The sequence below is a fragment of the Dendrobates tinctorius genome, unplaced genomic scaffold, assembly GCF_039654945.1.
Source record: "Dendrobates tinctorius isolate UK_male_01 unplaced genomic scaffold, ASM3965494v1 ptg000005l, whole genome shotgun sequence".
NCBI classification, from domain to species: domain Eukaryota; kingdom Metazoa; phylum Chordata; class Amphibia; order Anura; family Dendrobatidae; genus Dendrobates; species Dendrobates tinctorius.
This window is the reverse complement of record NW_027361673.1, coordinates 5,024,079-5,046,486: the sequence shown is the minus strand read 5'-3', so window position 1 is coordinate 5,046,486 and position 22,408 is coordinate 5,024,079. Positions and strand designations below refer to the sequence as shown.

Here is a 22,408-nt window from a genome sequence, read left to right as displayed (position 1 = left end):
GAATGCTTTCAGGGGCAATCCCCATGATGTCCCCGTGTTTTTGAGAAGTGTTTCCATCATTTTCAGACGTTTTTAGACCATAAAAGGACCCCAGGGGGATCGCGGCAAAAATGCTCGGGTCTCCCATAGACTTACATTGGGCTCGTTGTTCTGTCTGAGTACCTGAGTATTCCAATTTGGTCAACCCAAGTAATGAGCACCCAAGCATTTTAGTGCTCGCCCATCACTAGTCATAACTGCAGAGCATTATGGGAAAGCCCATGCAGCAACACCAAATGATGTTCAGCTGCTCTCTGATGCTTCAGTAATGTGAGTGATGGTGCTAGGTAAGTTTTTTTTTTTTTCATTTGGGCAAACCATGATTCCAATCTCTGCCTCTCATGAATTTGCGTGAAACTGTGAATCTCAGGAAATTCGACTTAAACTTGAATGTATGCAAACTGAATCTGCTCATCATTGTTGCAGTGCAGCCTTATTCTGCAGTGGCACTGTAGAAAGGCAGTAATGGCGTATCAGCAACCATTAAGAACTTAAAAGTGAGATTCTGAATAGACTTACATGTGGATAGAAAAGCAGATTACTTTGTTATTAAGTGCCTGCACATCCTATTTGCAGTGAGTCATACTACAAAGTCTGTCATAAATCCAATGAATGGATAGATCTATTGTAGCATATTTGATCAAATGCTGGATCATAGAGTAATTGTCCTTTGAAATCATAATGTGAGCTATTTATTATCTGGTTGCTTTATTACAAGCTTGAGGTCATACACCAGTAAGGCATCCTATAATAAGGTTACTTTCACTTGACCTTTTTAACAAAAAAGATTGTTGAAAGTGGACAATCCCTTTAAATTATCATTTTTTAAAAATGTACATGTATTTGCTTAGAAACGACCCTTTAGCTGAATTTAAATATGTATTACTCATTTGCGCCACACGAGGGAAGTATTGCTTAGTATTTTTCAATAAAATATTTCCAAGCACAGTAAAAAGAGTTAATTAGATTTTTTATTCTGTTTATTCTGCCACATTTAGCAAACAAACTTTGTAAAAAAGAAGACTGTAGCCTAAAGCCTGAACAGAATACCATTCCTTCAATGTGAAATGTCCAAGCATATTATAACTACAAGTAAAATGTGTTTTTGCATAAAATAAAATTAGCATACTATATTTCCTTTTTTTTTTTTACAATAGTCTCTTTGCTCGCTCTTGTTTTATGCCAGTTTGTGTTCTAATATGTGAAATATCATAGCTGCAAACATTATCAAATTAACCAGATTTTCAGTTTTGCAGAGTTTTCAAGAAATGGAGTTTAGACCTTCATTTAGAGCCGACGTTAGCGTATTTCAAAATTCATCATCTGTGCCATTGTGTACAGATTAGTATCTATTCCACTAAAAACAGCTCACTCATACGGAGAGCAGCAATAGTAACCGGCATGGACTATGTATACTACATAAAAAAGCAATAACTGCAATTAGTAACTAGTAGTTACTTAAATTGTTCCATTCTTCTATTTTATAGGAAAATGTGTATAATTTCTCATCTCTTTATTTTTTTTCTGAAACGGTTAAACTTATAATTTAGAAAAAACTGTAAAATCATTATCAAATATGCAAAAATAAGGAACTGTAAATGCATTTTTGGTGTGTAGTCTTGTAAATTTCATAGCATTTGTGTAGATGATATTTCAATTTAATATTGGTGTATGATTTTGAGATTCTCATACTTAGATTTAAAAAAAAAGCTTGCTTTTAAAAACAAGTAAAGATGAATTATTGCTTTTAGCACAGAAAAGCACATCTCAAATATTCTATCAAGTATTTAAAAATGTATATGATGATGCTGATAACAATTTTTATTAATATTAATATTATCATCAACACATACATTATTAATTTTTTAGTCAAATAAAATCTCTTAAAAAATATGATCTGCATGTATTTATGTTTGCATGTCTACCAAACATTAAATGTTTAAGACAGAAAAAAAAAACTTATCTGAAGTAAGCTCCCATGATTAGCTTTTGGTGAGTTTTCAATGTTCCAGATTTTCTGCACCCATTAATAAATGAGGTTACTTACTTTTTTTCTTGCGTTTGAGTGTTTTTTTTACATGTGTTTTCATTGCATTTTTGATGCTGCAGTTTTTGTCTCTTGTTAGTATGTCATGCTTTAAACAAAGTTGCATTGTTTTTAATACTTCATGGTATTTTGCTTTGACAAAACAAAATTGACATAGTCATGTGCGTATTGCATTTTTTTTATGCATTTCCACTGCGGAAACGAACTAAAAGCATATGTGTGTTTTTTACTTGTTTTGTTTTGCCTTATATTATTATTATTATAATTATTATTTATTATTATAGCGCCATTTATTCCATGGCACTTTACATGTGAGGAGAGGTATACATAGTAAATACAAGTACAGTAATCTTAAACAATACAAGCCACGACTGGTACCGGAGCAGAGAGGACCCTGCTCGTGAGGGCTCACAATCTTATTGCAAAATTTCAAACTGCTAGGTTGCACTTGATGGACTGTCTGTAAGGACTATGGACCCGTATTAGGACACTGAAAGACATGTTTTTTTTTGGTAGGTTTTTTTTTCCCTCTTTAATTTTTTTGCACAAATTCTGTAAACTTGAGAGTTCATTTTATATGATTCTAATGTCAGAACTTAAAGACACCATTTTTTTTAAAGATCAAACATTGGTGTGAACACTGCATTAGGGGAAATTTATGCGTCAGTTCCTTTTCTCATAAGCAACAAAAAAATATCAATTTTCATAAGTGCGCTGGATCCTCTTTTCACCTGCCTTTGCTCCATCTTTCTGTTATTATTGTCCATGTGTCAACCTTTTGTCTTACATGAGGAAAAGCTAATGTTTCCCCAGGCTCTTCTATCATAATCATCTGGGTGCTGTCCATTTTTTTTCTCTTGCTGAACCATTTACTTTGGTAAATCGAGCCAAACTAAGAAATGCCTTTATTTTTATTTTATTTTTTGTAGGCCATCGGGCTGCAAAGAAAAAACATGTGAAGGAGCACATACAGTATAATAAAATAAAATAGGAATATGTTCTACCTATGAAAAAAAGAAACAGCAGAACACGTACGTGAAGAAGGTAATTGTGAATGGGGGTCCTAATATGTTAACGTGTTTTAAGCATTAAGTTGTAGTATGAATTTCATGTAGGGAAACAGGACTTGTGAAACACAGTGTGTCCGTAAAGTCATGGTGCACTTTTGACCAGTCACAGGAGAGCAACAAAAGACAATAGAAATGTGAAATCTGCTCCAAATAAAAGTAAAACTCTCCCAGTTATAGGGTTATGTGAAGCAACATGTGTACACTGAACATATCAACGACATTAGTTACTTAAAACAGAGAATCACAGACGTTATCCACTCTGTTACACCAGACGTCCTTACCCGTGTGTGGCAAGAGCTTCACTATCGTTTGGTTATGTGTAGGGAAACAAATGGAGCCCACATCAAACTGCACTGAATAGGTATAAAACTGGGAGAGTTTTTCTTTCATTTGGAGCAGATTGTGTATTGCACATTTGCTTTAAAGGCAATTATAAATGAAAACTAAATTATAAGAATATTCAATAAAAGCTCAATTAAATATGAAGACATTTGAGGGAAAAAAAGAAAAAGTATCCTTAGAAAATGTGTCTTGTTTCATGTACAGAAATGGGTGATTAAAAAACACAATTAAGCTATTATTCCTCTGTCACATAAAACACAATTATTAAATTAATATGTGGTGTATACTTTATTACATCAGATATTTATAGATAAGAAAGCAAAAAAAATAGTATAATTTTCTTTTATGCTAATTATTTTATCTGAGTAATGCTATTTTATTATTTCATTAATTAAGACAAACATTTTTAGTTTGTGTGCCAACGATGAGTTTTTGGGAAGTTTTTGTCACTGCGTATTTTTGCTGCATCAAAAATGCAGAGTCTTACAGATCCAGCGAAGTGAATGGGATTTATAGAAATCTCATGCCCACTGTGGCTTAAATTTAGTTAGCCTAAACTGAGTTGCGGCGCATGTTTCAAATCCGCAACATTTTATTTTCTCTAGCCGGTATGCTGAGATTTCTGTGCACATTTCTCCCATAGGCTTGCATTAGATGCACAAAACCCGCACATAAAAGACGAACATGCATTTTTAGTGCGTTTCTGAACAGGAATGTGTCAATAAAGTTTTGTCAAAACCAAATACCAGGATGTATCAAAAACAAAGAAGCTTTATTTAAACCATAATATTCCAACAAAAGACAAAAAAAAACGCAGCTTCAAAAACACAATAAAAACACATGGTAAAAAATGCACTCAAAAATGCAATGGAAAAATGCAAGTACCGTAAATTAATTTATGTAAGGCTACATTCTCACAATGAGGTTTTGGTGACTTTTTTCTCTGCATATTTTAGAAAAAATGCAAGTATCCTATTTTACTTAATGGATGCAGAAATAGTGCAGAAAATCTGTAACCTCAAAAGCTCATATTTTGTAGCATGGAAAGATTAATTTAAAATATAACCTTTAATAATACACATTTAGGCTATGTGCCCACATATGCAGAAAATTTCTGCTTCAAAACCGGACTCCTTCCCAGAAAGCGCAGGTTTTTTTTGCGCATCTTCTGACTCATAGAAAATAGCTAAAAACGTGGACTTTTCTGCAAAATTAATGAGCATGCTGCAAAACGCTAAGCGTTTTTTGCACAGAAAAAAACGCATCAATGTGCACAAAAAGTGCGGAATTCATTTTAAATAAATGGGATGCTTCTTCTATGCGTTTTTGAAGTGTTTTGACCTGGACAAACGCTTCAAAAATGTAAAAAAAACGCTTACGTGGGCACACAGCCTCAAAATACATTAACCCTGGATATACAAAATGCAAAAGTCCATGAGTTAGTTAAAATAAGGCCGGTTTCACACTAGCGCATTTTCAGCGCGCGCACGGCCGGGGGTAGCTCCGCCCCCGAGCCGGCTCTCTGCCCGGCGTGCCCGCCCCTTCCTTGTAGCGCCGCCTCCTAGCGGACAGCGGCGCCTGCGATCGGCGCACCCTATCTTTAGCATAGGGTGCGCCGATCGTGCGCAGGCCGTGCGCTAGTTGCGCTTTGACCTGCGCTGTGCACTTTTGACGGTGCGCCGTGCGCGCCAAAATCCAAAAAGTTTGATTTTGGCGCGCACGGCGCACCGTCAAAAGTGCGCAGCGCAGGTCAAAGCGCAACTAGCGCACGGCCTGCGCACGATCGGCGCACCCTATGCTAAAGATAGGGTGCGCCGATCGCAGGCACCGCTGTCCGCTAGGAGGCGGCGCTACAAGGAAGGGGCGGGCACGCCGGGCAGAGAGCCGGATCGGGGGCGGAGCTACCCCCGGCCGTGCGCGCGCTGAAAATGCGCTAGTGTGAAACCGGCCTTAGTGACACACTAATAACTAATAGGAAGTATAAGTACAGATTCAGCTCACACTAGCAGATCAGTACCACAACAAATTAGAAGATTCAAATCGTTATAATGCATAAAAAGTGCAAAAAAAGTGTCAATCTCACCCATTTAATCCATGGAGGGTAACCATATTGGACAGGTTCATCTGAATGTACAGGAGCTGCTGAATAAACCTATCCTCGCTGTCATGCCCTCTACAGGTGCTCCCTCCCTGACAAGGGCAATACCCAAGTATGGTCATCAAATTAACGACTCAACTGAAAATCCTCCCTATGCGTTTCTTTTTTCAGTGTGGAGATGTCATCAGGGGAGTGTACTTATTGGGGGAAAAATGGTTTTGCACAACCGAATCATGAGGTCCACATTGCTCTCTCCTTCATAGAGCAGAAAGGTGCCTCAGTGCTTCAAAATGCTTGGTGCCAGAATAGAGAAAAAACAGAACCCACAGTGGAGGGTAGTCCTTGGGGGAGAACAGAGTGCTGTCTCCTCCTTGCAAAAAATGGGGAACATCAAAAACTCACCAAAAGCTCATCATGGGAACTTAGCCTAAGGCTATTACAAATACTGATGCAAAATACTGACCAAATACTGAAAGTGTGAATGTGGCCTTATGGTTCCAGGAGAGTGGGTGGTATTTATAGACATCTCGTGCCCATTGTGCTTTTTTCACTCAGTGTAAATTCACCTGCGGTGCATGTTTCAAATCCACAACATGTCAAATTCTTTTGCGGGTATGATGAATTCTATGTGCAGATTTTTTCCACAGACCTGCTGTAGATGCAGAAAATATGCAGGTAAAAACTCACGTACGTTTTTAGCTCATATCTGCAATTGAAACGGTCTAAAAATGTATTAACTTTAAACATGGGCATATCAATAAAGTTTTGTCAAATCCAAATACCAGGAAGAATCAGAAAAAACAGCTTTCATGACATAGGAACATAGCGACAAAAGACAAAAACATAGCATTAAAATGTGATAAAAACGCATGTAAAAAAATGCATTAAAAAATGACATTCAAAAACTGCAAGTAACCTAATTTACTTAGGTGCAGAAATGGTGGAGAAAATCAGCAACATCAAAAACTCATCAAGAGAACATATTCATAAGATGAGTGATCACGATGAGTTTTTACTGAGTTTTTGACAATGCATATTTTTGCTGCTTCAAAAATGCAGCGTCTTACAGTCAAGGATATTTATAGAAATCTCTTGCCCTGTGTGCTTCTTTTTAATGCTGCGCAAACTGAGCTGCGCTGCAAGTGTCAAATCCGGAACATATTAATTTCTCTTGGTGGTACAATGATTTTTAGGCTGGGGTCACACTTGTAAGTGTGATTCGTGAGTCTCTCGTATCAATACCTGGCTCTGTCGCTAGCACTCGGACTGGAGTGTGCAGCTACATGTATTTCTATGCAGCCGCACACTCTGGTCCGAGTGCCGACGGTGGTACCGGGTATTGATGTGCGAGTTTCTCGCATCACACTCGCTAGTGTGACCTCGGCTTTATGGTAAGAATTTCTCCATAGAACTGCATTAGAGGCGGAAAATCATCAGATAAAAAACATGTGTTTTAATGCATTTCTCCTGTGGAAATGCACCAAAAACATTTAATCCTCACATGTGCACATGGCCTAATAAAAATCTCATACAAACTATGCTTTCTTTTTTGACTCTGACTTGCGGTGTGTGTTTCAAGCCCGTAACATGACAATTTATTTTCTTGGTATGGTGAGTTTTATGCACAGATTGTTCTCATAGGGCTCATCCTCATTTGCGAGAAAAAAAAACGGTCCGTTTTCTGGATGGAAAAACCGGACCGATTCTATGCAATCGTCATGCGAGTGTCATGCCAGTGTCATGCGAGTGTAATGCGATTTCAGTGTGATTTTTCAATATGACATGACTATGACATCCGTATGCAATGCGATTTTAACATGAGGTTTTACATAGAGCAGTTCTCTCGATGTAAAAACTCATGTTAAAATAGCATTGTAAACTAATACTGTACACATCGTTTTAAAAAAAACCCTTCAAAACACACATATACTGTAGATATATATATAAATGTATATATATATATATATATATATATATATATGAGAGAAAGATAGCAGAATAGCCGTTAATTCATTTGTCGGCTTTTGTAAAAATAATTGCAAAAGCTGACAGGATATGAGACATGGATTACATCAGTTCACTCCAGGTCAGCCGGGGACTCCCTCTGACATCACTGAGGCTGCGGGGAGTCCCCTGGCTGACCTGAACTGAACTAGTGAGCATGGGAAAAAAGTCAGAAACTTTCCCACGCTAATTAGTTCATCTCCAGGCAGCCTGTGAGGCTGAGAAGAGCTGAACTAAGTCATTCTGGCAGTAGATTACAATGGGGCTGGTAGCATTAGCACCGGTCCTCATTGTAAACTATTTAACCCCTTGTGAAGGATTGCAGCGAGGGACATGACTGAACGGCGGAGAGGTAAGGATATGGTTGTTTTTTTATGTTATTTTTTTTTTTGCAGGTCATGGTTTATTTATGGATTACCAGAGTAATAAAATGTGGTCAAAAACTAAGTGTCTTTATTTCATTTAAAGACTTTTTCAATAATGTCTGTGTGTGTGTTTTTAACCCTTTACTAGTCTAGGGTTAATAATGGATCGGTGTCTAATTGACTCCTCTCCATTATTAATCGACTTAATGTCACCTTCCAATAGCAAGGTGACATTAACCCTTTGTTATATTAACCTATTCGCCACCGCTACAGGGCAATGGGAGTAGAGAGGATAAGTGCCAGAAAGGGCACATCTTATAGATGCGCCTTATCTGGGGTGTCTGGGGGCAGATTTTTGTAGCCGGGGGGGCCAAAAACAATGGTCCCTCTCATGGCTATTAAATTCTGCCCTCACTCACCTGCTTTACCTCTCTGGTTGTGATTTTACCGCGGGAGCCCACGCAATTTTTTCCAATCAACTAACCCCTTAATTTAATAACTAGATGTCCCAAATTTTACATACAAATCATAATCTAATTATTAGTCAGGGACATAAACAAAAAAACATGAAATGAAATGGTTTAATGTTTGTAAACCATGTGTTATTTCATGTCGGGTTGGGGAATGATTTTACAGAAGCCGGCAATTGAATTAGCGCCTTTTGTTCTATCTTACTGTGCCAAATAAAAATATATATATATATATATATATAAATATATACACACACACACATATAAATTCTATAAATAATATATACATATATATATATATATTCATATATATTAAAATGTAATTATATATAAATAATTATATATATATACACATATACACTCACTGGCCACTTTATTAGGTACACCTGTCCAACTGTGTGTTAAGACTTAATTTCTAATCAGCCAATCACATGGCGGCAACTCAGTGCATTTAGGCATGTAGACATGGTCAAGACAATCTCCTGCAGTTCAAACCGAGCATCAGTATGGGGAAGAAAGGTGATTTGAGTGCCTTTGAACGTGGCATGATTGTTGGTGCCAGAAGGGCTGGTCTGAGAATTTCAGAAACTGCTGATCTACTGGGATTTTCACGCACAACCATCTCTAGGGTTTACAGAGAATGGTCCGAAAAAGAAAAAAAATCCAGTGAGCGGCAGTTCTGTGGCCGGAAATGCCATGTTGATGCCAGAGGTCAGAGGAGAATGGGCAGACTGGTTCGAGCTGATAGAAAGGCAAAAGTGACTCAAATTGCCACCCGTTACAACCAAGGTAGGCAGAAGAGCATCTCTGAACGCACAGTGCGTCGAACTTTGAGGCAGATGGGCTACAGCAGCAGAAGACCACACTGGGTACCACTCCTCTCAGCTAAGAACAGGAAACTGAGGCTACAATTTGCACAAGCTCATCGAAATTGGACAGTAGAAGATTGGAAAAACGTTGCCTGGTCTGATGAGTCTCGATTTCTGCTGCGACATTCGGATGGTAGGGTCAGAATTTGGCGTAAACAACATGAAAGCATGGATCCATCCTGCCTTGTATCAACGGTTCAGGCTGGTGGTGGTGGTGTCATGGTGTGGGGAATTTTTTCTGGGCACTCTTTGGGCCCCTTGGTACCAATTGAGCATCGTTGCAACGCCACAGCCTACCTGAGTATTGTTGCTGACCATGTCCATCCCTTTATGACCACAATGTACCCAACATCTGATGGCTACTTTCAGCAGGATAATGCGCCATGTCATAAAGCTCGAATCATCTCAGATTGGTTTCTTGAACATGACAATGAGTTTACTGTACTCAAATGGCCTCCTCAGTCACCAGATCTCAATCCAATAGAGCATCTTTGGGATGTGGTGGAACGGGAGATTCGCATCAGGGATGTGCAGCCGACAAATCTGCGCCAACTGTGTGATGCCATCATGTCAATATGGTCCAAAATCTCTGAGGAATGCTTCCAGCACCTTGTTGAATCTCTGCCACGAAGAATTGAGGCAGTTCTGAAGGCAAAAGGGGGTCCAACCCCTTACTAGCATGGTGTACCTAATAAAGTGGCCAGTGAGTGTATATTACACATTTATATATTACTAGCTGAAGAGCCTGGCGCTGCCCGGGCATAGTAACTAACTGTGGTTAGTTATAACAAATTATAATAATCCACCATCCCATAGGCCCGTGCCCATATATCCATCATACATATCCTCCATCCCATAGTCCCGTGCCCATATACCCATCACACATCCTCCATCCCATAGTCCCGTGCCCATATACATATCCGCCATCCCATAGTCCCGTGCCCATATAACCGTCAAACATATCCTCCATCCCATAGTCAAGTGCCCATATACCCATCACACATCCTCCATCCCATAGTCCTGTGCCCATATACATATCCGCCATCCCATAGTCCCGTGCCCATATACCCATCATACATATCCTCCATCCCATAGTCCAGTGCCCATATACCCTTCACACATCCTCCATCCCATAGTCAACCATTATGTCACAATAATGAGCGGCGGCAGGGCTTGCAACCTATGATGACATCAGTGTCGCCATGGCAACCATTGTGACATCATAATGAGGGGCGGGGCTTGATACGCACACACTGTTTCCCCAGTATGCAAATAGGGGCATTATGACATCATAATGAGGGGCGGGGCTTGACACACACTTTTTCCCCAGTATGTAGATGGGGGCAAATTTGTTTGGTGAATTGGAACGCGCAGGGTTAAAATTTCACCTCACAATATAGCTTAGGACGCTCTCGGGGTCCAGACATGTGACTGTGCCAAATTTTGTGGCTGTAGCTGTGACGGTGCGGATGCCTATCCCGGACATACACACACACATACATACATACAGTTGTGGCCAAAAGTATTGACACCCCTGCAATTCTGTCAGATAATACTCAGTTTCTTCCTGAAAATGTTTGCAAACACAAATACTTTGGTATTATTATCTTAATTTAATTTGTCTTAAATGAAGAAACACAGAAAGAATTGTCCTAAAGCCAAATTGGATATAGTTCCACACCAAGCATAAAAAAGAGGGTGGACAAAAGTATTGGCACTGTTCGAAAAATCATGTGATGCTTCTCTAATTTGTGTAATTAACAGCACCTGTAACTTACCTGTGGCACCTAACAGGTGTTGGCAATAACTATATCACACATGCAGCCAGCTGACATGGATTAAAGTTGACTCAACCTCTGTCCTGTGTCCTTGTGTGTACCACATTGAGCATGGAGAAAATAAAGAAGACCAAAGAACTGTCTGAGGACTTGAGAAACCAAATTGTGAGGAAGCATGATCAATTTCAAGGCTACAAGTCCATCTCCAAAGACCTGAATGTTCCTGTGTCTACCTTGCACAGTGTCATCAAGAAGTTTAAAGCCCATGGCACTGTGGCTAACCTCCCTAGATGTGGATGGAAAACAAAAATTGACAAGAGATTTCAACGCAAGATTGTGCGGATGTTGGATAAAGAACCTCGACTAACATCCAAACAAGTTCAAGCTGCCCTGCAGTCGGAGGGTACAACAGTGTCAACCCATACTATCTGTCGGCGTCTGAATGAAAAGGGACTGTATGGTAGGAGACCCAGGAAGACCCCACTTCTTACCCCGAGACATAAAAAAGCCATGCTGGAGTTTGCCAAAACTTACCTGAAAAAGCCTAAAACATTTTGGAAGAATGTTCTCTGGTCAGATGAGACAAAAGTAGAGCTTTGTGGGCAAAGGCATCAGCATAGAGTTTACAGGAGAAAAAAAGAGACATTCAAAGAAAAGAACACGGTCCCTACAGTCAAACATGGCGGAGGTTCCCTGATGTTTTGGGGTTGCTTTGCTGCCTCTGGCACTGGACTGCTTGACCATGTGCATGGCATTATGAAGTCTGAAGACTACCAACAAATTTTGCAGCTTAATGTAGGGCCCAGTGTGAGAAAGCTGAGTCTCCCTCAGAGGTCATAGGTCTTCCAGCAGGACCATGACCCAAAACACACTTCAAAAAGCACTAGAAAATGGTTTGAGAGAAAGCACTGGAGTGTTATGATTGAGTCACCGTAGGAGGCAAAAACAGAAATGCTAGCTAGTCCTGAAAACCAGAGAAGTTGGCAACTATCAGATTGCAGACCCCTGAACCTATCAACACAACTAGCAGTAGCCGTGGGGGGTTCCTACGATGACCTAGACCCCTCGATCACAGCCGGAGAGATACATAGGCCTAAAGAAGGAAAGGGGAAATCTAACTGCCCCAGAGCAGACCCCAAAGCAATAGGCAGCCCCCCACATATAATGACGGTGAAGCAAGATGAAAACACTTACACAGACAGAAAGACAGGCTGAGCAAAGATGGGGCCCAAAAACTACCTAGATAGGAACGGATAGGAAGGCTGCTGTCTGCAATCTGCCAAAACCCTATCAGAGACAAAAGCCAACAAGCTGATATAAAAAATGGCCCTGAAGCAACTAAGCTTCAAAAACTAAATCAGCACTCAGGTACTTTCAGAAGACAGAGCTCTTGGAACACTGCACACTCCAGCAGGGAGTGGCAGAATCCAAAAAGCAAGAAAAACAAAAACAAATCTTAGATGCAAAAAGGCAAAACAGAAAACTTAGCTTTAGGAGAGCAGGAATCAGACTGGTGTCCAAGAGTCCACAGAGAAATCACCCGCAGGGCAGAAAGGGCGTAGGCTGCCTTAAATCCAGTCAGTGACTCCACTCAGCCAATCGTCTTCATTAGTCCCAGGTGCCTGATAATCAGGCTCACTACCTTCCTTCACTAGAATAGGGAGTTCACCAGGCCTCAGTGACGGAGGGGAAAATGAACTCACAACAGTACCCCCCCTTGAGGAGGGGTCACCGAACCCTCAACAACGCTACCAGGGCGATCAGGGTGAGCCCGATGAAAGGCATGCACCAATCTTTTGGCATGAATATCAGAGGCAGAGACCCAGGAATTATCCTCCTGACCATAACCCTTCCACTTAACCAAATACTGGAGTCTCCGTCTAGCCAGACGGGAATCCAGAATTTTCTCTACCTCATATTCCAAGTTACCTTCAACAAATACAGGGTCCGGAGGTGCCACCTCAGGCACAACTGGCTCAACAAACCTCTTCAACAAGGATTTATGGAACACATTATGGATCTTAAATGTGACAGGAAGAGCCAAACGAAAAGAGACCCGATTAATAATCTCCAAAATCTTGTAAGGTCCAATAAATCTAGGCTTAAACTTAGGAGAAGCCACCTTCATAGCAATATTTTTTGATGATAACCACACCATATCACCAATCTTAAACTGGGGACCAATGGTACTATGTCGATTGGAAAACCGCTGGGCCTTTTCCTGGGAGAGAGATAACTTATCCACCACTTGGTCCCAGATCTGGTGCATTCTCTCCACCACAGTGTCAACACCTGGGCAGGCAGAAGGCTCCACCTGCCCTGAAGAAAATCGAGGGTGAAAACCAAAGTTACAGAAAAAAGGTGACATCAAAGTGGCAGAACTAGCTCTATTATTTAAAGCAAATTCGGCCAAGGGCAAAAATGAAACCCAATCATCCTGATCAGCGGAAATAAAACATCTCAAATACGACTCCAAGGTCTGGTTTGTTCTCTCTGTCTGCCCATTGGTCTGAGGGTGAAAAGCAGAGGAGAAGGACAACTGAATTCCCAACTTGGAACAGAACGTCCTCCAAAATTTAGACACAAATTGAACTCCTCTCTCAGATACAATGTTCTCAGGAATCCCGTGCAAGCGAATCACCTGTTGCAAAAACAGAGGCACCAACTCAGAGGAAGATGGCAACTTAGGGAGTGGTACAAGATGAACCATCTTAGAGAACCTATCACAAATCACCCAAATAACAGTCATTCTTTGAGAGACCGGCATATCAGAAATGAAATCCATTGAAATATGGGTCCATGGCCTCCTGGGGACCGGCAAAGGCATCAACAACCCACTAGAGCGAGAACAAGATTTAGACCGGGAGCAAGTCCCACAGGACTGCACAAAATTCCTGACATCATGAGACAAGGTGGACCACCAAAAAGAGCGACTCACCAGATCTCTAGTACCAAAAATACGTGGATGACCAGCCAATGCAGAGCAATGAACTTCAGACATCACTCTCTTCTTCCACTGGTCAGGAACATACAACTTTCCACTGGGGCAACGCTCAGGTTTGTCCTCCTGGAACTCTTGCAGAGCAAGTCTCAAATCGGGCGAGATGGCAGAAAGAACTACCCCTTCGCCTAAGATGGTGGCAGGCTTGGTCACCACAGGAGAATCAGCAAAGAAACTCCTAGAGAGGGTGTCAGCCTTGACATTCTTAGTTCCAGGAAGGAAAGAGACCACAAAATCAAAACGTGTAAAAAAACAAGGCCCACCTAGCCTGTCTAGGGTTCAAGCGTTTAGCCGACTCTAGGTAAATCAAATTTTTGTGGTCAGTGAGGACCACAACTTGATGTTTGGCTCCCTTCAACCAATGTCTCCATTCCTCAAATGCCCATTTCATGGCCAACAGTTCCCGATTCCCCACATCATAGTTACGTTCAGATGAAGAGAACTTACGGGAAAAGAAAGCACAGGGATTCATTTTAGATGTTACCGGATCCTTTTGGGACAACACCGCTCCTGCACCAATCTCAGAAGCATCCACCTCTACCTGGAACGGGAGTGAGACATCAGGTTGCCGCAGAACCGGGGCGGAGGTAAATCTACGCTTCAGCTCCTGAAAGGAAGCAACCGCCTCCGGAGACCAATTCAACACATCCGCACCCTTCCTGGTCAGGTCAGTCAATGGTTTGGCAATACTAGAAAATTTTGCTATAAATTTCCGATAAAAATTAGCAAAACCCAAAAACTTCTGGAGGGCCTTCAAAGAAATGGGCTGAACCCAATCATAAATGGCCTGTACCTTGGCCGGGTCCATTTCAATAGTTGACGGAGACAAAATAAATCCCAAAAAAGAAATGCTCTGTACTCCAAAAAGGCATTTTGATCCTTTGACACACAGAGAATTCTCTCTCAAGATCCGGAACACAGTCCGAATATGTTCCACATGAGCATCCCAATCCTTGGAGAAGATCAAAATATCATCCAGATAGATAATCAAAAATTTATCGACAAAGTCTCGGAAAATATCGTTCATGAAGCACTGGAAGACAGAAGGGGCATTAGTGAGCCCAAAAGGCATCACCAGGTACTCAAAATGTCCCTCCGGAGTATTAAACGCCGTCTTCCATTCATCCCCCTGCTTAATGCGGATAAGATTATACGCCCCCCTGAGGTCAAGCTTGGTAAACCAGCAAGCACCTCTGACTCTAGAGAATAGATCCAATATCAGGGGTAACGGATACTGATATTTAATAGGAATTTTATTGAGGGCACGATAATCAATACAAGGCCTTAAAGAACCATCCTTCTTGGCCACAAAAAAAAACCGGCACCTAAGGGTGAAGAGGATGGTCTAATATGACCCTTCTCCAACGCCTCCTTAATATAAGACCGCATAGCCTCGTGCTCGGGTACAGATAAATTGAAGAGCCGACCCTTAGGAAATTTACACCCCGGGTTTAGTTCAATTGCACAGTCATAACTCCTATGAGGAGGCAAGGACGCAGACTCATTCTCACTAAATACATCATAGTAGTCCGCCAAATAGTCAGGAACCTCATGCGACGGAGGAGAGGTGGAAAAAACCGGAGCCTCACTAAAGGTACACCGGCAACCCCAACTCACCACAGACACAGACTTCCAATCCAAAACTGGATTATGAATCTGCAACCAGGGAAACCCCAGAACAACGGCATCATGCAGACCATGCAACACCAAAATTCTGCAATTCTCTTGGTGGTCTGGGGCGACCCGCATGACCAACTGGGTCCAAAACTGAGGTTTATTTTTAGCCAGAGGGGTAGCATCAATCCCCCTCAAAGGGATAGGCGTCTGCAGAGGAGTCAACGGAAATCCACAACGTTTAGCAAAATCCAAGTCCATTAGGTTTAGCGCTGCTCCCGAATCCACAAAAGCCTTGGCGGAAAATGTGGACAGGGAACAGATCAGAGTAATCACCAAAAGAAACTTAGGCTGAACCCCACCAACAGAAAACGTGTGTGCAAAGCGTTTCTCACGTTTAGGACAAACAGAAATAACATGTGAGGCATCTCCACAGAAAAAACACAGCTTATTACGCCTTCTGAATTCCTGACGTTGCGCCTTAGACAAAACTCTATCACATTGCATAGGTTCAGACGTCTGTTCAACCGGTGGCAACACCTCTCGTGTAATCCTGAGTTCACGTAAACGCCGATCAACCTGAATGGCTAAAGACATAGAATCGTCCAGACCAGAGGGAACAGGAAATCCCACCATAGTATCTTTTACGGCTTCTGACAAACCCTTCCGAAAGAGAGAAGCCAAGGCACTATCATTCCAGGAAGTAAGGACCGCCCACTTTCGGAACTTTTGACAGTACAACTCTGCAGATTCTCGACCCTGGTTCAATGCTAACAGGGTCTTTTCAGCCTGATTAATAGCATTAGGTTCGTCGTACAGCAACCCCAAGGCTTGAAAAAATGCGTTCACATTAGTCAGAATAGGGTCATCTGGATTCAAAGAAAACGCCCAATCCTGGGGATCGCCGCGCAGCAAAGAGATGACAATTTTAACCTGCTGCGCGGGGCTCCCTGACGAGTTAGGCTTCAAAGCAAAAAATAATTTACAATTATTTTTGAAACTCAAAAATTTAGATCGATCCCCAAAAAATACATCAGGTGTGGGGATCTTTGGTTCAACAGCATGTGAACAAGCAAGATAGGCAGAAATTCCTCGCACTTCAGCAGCGAGCTGCTCCACACGATCAGACACTTGCTTTATCTCCATTGAGAGAAAAAAAAATTCCCCCTATGGCCACAGAGATATAGAGGAAAGAATATACACACACCCTTTTTTTTTTTTTTCTTAAACACAATTCTTTCCTGCTATTGAGTACCCCAGGATCTGCGGTTTAGGCGGGTGATTCTGTTATGTTTGAGTCACCGTAGGAGGCAAAAACAGAAATGCTAGCTAGTCCTGAAAACCAGAGAAGTTGGCAACTATCAGATTGCAGACCCCTGAACCTATCAACACAACTAGCAGTAGCCGTGGGGGGTTCCTACGATGACCTAGACCCCTCGATCACAGCCGGAGAGATACATAGGCCTAAAGAAGGAAAGAGGAAATCTAACTGCCCCATAGCAGACCCCAAAGCAATAGGCAGCCCCCCACATATAATGACGGTGAAGCAAGATGAAAACACTTACACAGACAGAAAGACAGGCTGAGCAAAGACGGGGCCCAAAAACTACCTAGATAGGAACGGATAGGAAGGCTGCTGTCTGCAATCTGCCAAAACCCTATCAGAGACAAAAGCCAACAAGCTGATATAAAAAATGGCCCTGAAGCAACTAAGCTTCAAAAACTAAATCAGCACTCAGGTACTTTCAGAAGACAGAGCTCTAGGAACACTGCACACTCCAGCAGGGAGTGGCAGAATCCAAAAAGCAAGAAAAACAAAAACAAATCTTAGATGCAAAAAGGCAAAACAGAAAACTTAGCTTTAGGAGAGCAGGAATCAGACTGGTGTCCAAGAGTCCACAGAGAAATCACCCGCAGGGCAGAAAGGGCGTAGGCTGCCTTAAATTCAGTCAGTGACTCCACTCAGCCAATCGTCATCATTAGTCCCAGGTGCCTGATAATCAGGCTCACTACCTTCCTTCACTAGAATAGGGAGTTCACCAGGCCTCAGTGACGGAGGGGAAAATGAACTCACAACACTGGAGACTTCTAAGGTGGCCAGCAATGAGTCCAGACCTGAATTCCATAGAATACCTGTGGAGAGATCTAAAAATGGCAGTTTGGAGAAGGCACCCTTCAAATATCAGGGACCTGGAGCAGTTTGCCAAAGAAGAATGGTCTAAAATTCCAGCAGAGCATTGTAAGAAGCTCATTGATGGTTACCGGAAGTGTTTGGTCGCAGTTATTTTGGCTAAAGGTTGTGCAACCAAGTATTAGGCTGAGGGTGCCAATAATTTTGTCTGGCCCATTTTTGGAGTTTTGTGTGAAATGATCAATGTTTTGCTTTTTGCTTCATTATCTTTTGTGTTTTTTCATTTAAGACAAATTAAATGAAGATAATAATACCAAAGAATTTGTGTTTGCAATCATTTTCAGGAAGAAACTGAGTATTATCTGACAGAATTGCAGGGGTGTCAATACTTTTGGCCACAACTGTACACACTTTAAGCTTTATATATTAGATATATATACACATACAAATTATATATATATATAATATAATTAGATATATATTAAATATAATTACAAATATATATATATATATAATATACATACATATCATATATAAACTATGATATGCCATGGACTTCTATGGCCCCCACCCTGGATATGCCCCAACCCCCCAACCACCTTCCCTATGCCATGGACTTCTATAGCCTCATCCTGGATCTGCCCCCATGCCCTCATCCACCTTCCCTATGCATTGAACTTGTATAGCCCAATCCTGGATCTGCCCCATCCACCTTTCTTACAGCCCCTACCCAACATCCCTACAGTCCCTATCCCTATTCCCTTCTGTACACTTGCTTTGGCAAAACTAATGTGTATTTAGTCCTGCGAATAAAGCTTCTTTGAATCTTGAATCTATATATACTATATGTATACATCTAATATATAAAGCTCAAAGTGTGTATGTATGTATGTATGTACTGTATGTGTGTGTGTGTATGTCCGGGATAGGCATCCGCACCGTCGCAGCTACAGCCACAAAATTTGGCACAGTCGCACGTCTGGACCCCGAGAGCATCCTAAGCTATGTTGTGAGGTGAAATTTTAAACCCGCACATTCCAATTCACCAAACAATTTTGCCCCTATCTAGATACTGGGGAAAAAGTGTGCGCGCGTCAAGCCCCGCCCCTCATTATGATGTCATAATGCCCCTATTTGCATACTGGGGAAACAGTGTGTGCCTATCAAGCCCAGCCCCTCATTACGATGTCACAATTGTTGCCATGGCAACGCTGATGTCATCATAGGTTGCAAGCCCCGCCGCTGCTCATTATGATGTCAAAATGGTTGACTATGGAATGGAGGATGTGTGATGGGTATATGGGTACTGGACTATGGGATGGTGGATATGTATGACGGGTATATGGGTACGGGACTATGGGATGGAGGATGTGTGATGGGTTTATGGGCACTGGACTATGGGATGGAGGATATGTATGATGGGTATATGGGCACTCGACTATGGGATGGCGAATATGTATGATGGGTATATGGGCATGGGACTAAGGGGTGGAGGATATGTATGATGGGTATATGGGCATGGGACTATGGGATGGAGAATACATATGACGTGTATATGGGCACGGGACTATGAGATGGCGGATATGTATGATGGGTATATGGGCACGGGACTATGGGATGGAGGATATGTATGATGGGTATATAGGCACGGGACTATGGAATGGAGGATATGTATGATGGGAATATGGGAATAGGACTATGAGATGAAGGATGTATGATGGGTATATGGGCACTCGACTATAGGATGGAGGATATGTATGATGGGTATATTGGCACGGGCCTATATGATCGTGGATATGTCACTGACAAATACAATTAGTATAGTGTTGCTGTCTCTAAATTATAGGGGGACCCCACGCCATTTTGTTCCTTGAAAAAATCATATATTAATTAAATATATGTCCACAATTTAGAAACTACACTAGACTAATTGTATTTGTCACTAACATATATATATATGTATTTGATATATATTATATTTTGATTATATTTATATTATATATATATATGATATATATAATATATTTATAATTTAAATATATAATATCTATTATATATATAATATACTAGATATATAAATTGCATGTGCATTTATATATATATATATATATATATATATACTGTATATGTAGTCTTTATGTCTTCAATATAGTATATTATATATATAGTATGGCTATATATATATATATATAATATCTATATTACATGTAAATTATTATTCTATGTGTATATATAATGTAAATATATATATATATATATATATATATATATATTACCTATATTTATATGTATATATATTTTATATATATTACATATATTATATGTAACTATATATATTATACATCATATATATATTATGTATATATATATATATTACATATATATGTGTGTGTGTCACTGACATGTGTATATATATGTATGTATTCTATGTGTATATATCTATTGTTTTGTGAGCTGTCAGTGTGATTTGACAGAAGCTGACAAATGAATTATCACCTAAACTACTATGTATCTGTCTATGGAATATAAAGATGTATATATATATATATATATATATATATTCACCTATTCTATGTGTATACATGTATTATATCTTTTGTATTACAACATGTCAGTGTGATTTTACTGTATAGCTGCATATGAATTACCGGCTTTTATTCTATCTATCTATCTATCTATCTATCTATCTATCTATTATAAATACATATATATATGTGTGTGTGTCACTGACATGTATATATCTATGTATTCTATGTGTATACATCTATTCTCTCTATTCTATTCAAATTCAAAGAAGCTTTATTGGAATGACTAAATACACATTAGTTTTGCCAAAGCAAGTGTACAAAAGGGAATAAGGATAGAGACTGTAGGGATTTTGGATAGGGGCTGTAGGAAAGGTGGATAGGGGCAGATCCAGGGTGGAGCTAAAGAAGTCCATGGCATAGGGAAGGTGGATGGGGGATGGGGCAGATCCAGGGTGGGGCTATAGAAGTCCATGGCATAGGGAAGGTGGATGGGGGGCATAGGGCAGATCCAGGGTGGGGGCCATAGAAGTCCATGGCATATCATAGTTCTCTTTCTCGCAGTCTATGGCATGCGCTCACATATTGCACTGCTATCTCCACTGCTCTCTCTTCTTCCCCCAGCAGGATATATGTTTTCTCTTCCTCCTTCATGGTCATGAAATCCATGAAGAGATGTGAGAGTCTCCTGAAGTGAGTGTCCCTCACTGCTGAGTATTTGGGGCAGTGTAGCAGGAAGTGGGTCTCATCCTCCAGGGCCTCCAGGTCACAGTGTAGGCACAGTCTTTCCTCCCTGGGCTTGTAGTTCTGCCTGTGTCAGCTGGATTCGATGGCCAGACTGTGGGTACTGAGTCTATATCGACTCAGGATCTTGCGGTCTCTGGGGTCTGGGAGTTTCTCCAGGTATGGGGCCAGTCTGTAGTCTCTCTGTAGACTCCGGTACATGGTCAGTTTCTGTGAGCTGATGATGTCGTTCTTCCAGTCACTTACGTACCTCTCCTGGCCTTCCATCTTCCTGATTCTGGCTTTTGTCAGGTTGTTGTGATTGGTGTTCTGGTCAGGTTGGGTTTGGGTGAGCTGTTCCAAGGGTCCTGGTTTTTCTGTTTCACTTCAGTGTAGAGGGAATCTGCCCAGCTCGGCCTGGCAAGCACTGTTGGAGGTGCTCCGATGGACTTGGAGAAGGTGCTTGCAGAATTCTAGGTGGAATATTTCTGTTGGGCTGGAATCCCACCTTGACCAGCCTGGGTAGGTGTGAGGACCCCAGACTTCGCTGCCATACAGGAGGATTGGAACGATGATAGAGTCGAAGATTTTTAAACAGACCCTCACTGGTGGCTTCAGATGGTAGAGTTTTTAATCGGATTGCACTCATCCGATTTTCGCACCAGTGAGTATGAGCCCATAGACTTACATTACATGCGGAAAATCTGCCAATATAAAATGAACATGCATTTTTAGTGCATTTCCGCATAGGAAATGCATCAAAAATACATATAATCTGCACATAACTGTATCAATAAACTTTTGTCACAGCCAAATACCAGGCAACATCAAAAATAAAAAAATAAAATATGTTTAAAATATCACATACGAACAAGAGACAAAGTAATGCAGAGTCAAATTCATGCTAAAAATGCATGTAAAAAAGACGTGTAAAAATACAAATATCCTAACTTACTTAATAGGTGCAGATATGGTGCAGGAATTCTGCGATATCAAAAACTCACTAAAAGCTCATCGTTGTATAGACTTAATGTACATTTGAATTTCTTTTAGAAAAAAGATTCAATAAACATTTTTTCTTTAATGCTCACATTGCTTTTAATGCATTGTTTTAAGTATTCATCAAATAATAGTTGTTGAAGAACAATTCCCAAAGATCAGCTATAATTGTTAGCTGTTTTATTTTCTTCACTAAAAATATAGCATTTAATAAAATACATTATTCTAGTTCTCATCAAGGTTATCATATAGAAATAAGTGTAATTCTCATCTACTAGTGTGGATTTGATTTACTTATTTCATAAGATTAATCAGAAGTCTGTCAGAAGTATT

At 40.7% G+C, this 22,408-nt stretch overlaps 1 long non-coding RNA gene across 1 annotated transcript in view; it reads left to right on the top strand.

Moving 5' to 3' along the window:
• The window catches only part of LOC141083467 (uncharacterized), a 71,736-nt gene that overhangs the window by 38,404 nt on the left and 10,924 nt on the right, over positions 1-22,408 (top strand). Inside the window, exon 2 of the long non-coding RNA XR_012230726.1 lies at positions 3,016-3,130. This is a non-coding gene — a long non-coding RNA (uncharacterized lncRNA). The remainder of the gene's footprint in view (positions 1-3,015; positions 3,131-22,408) is intronic.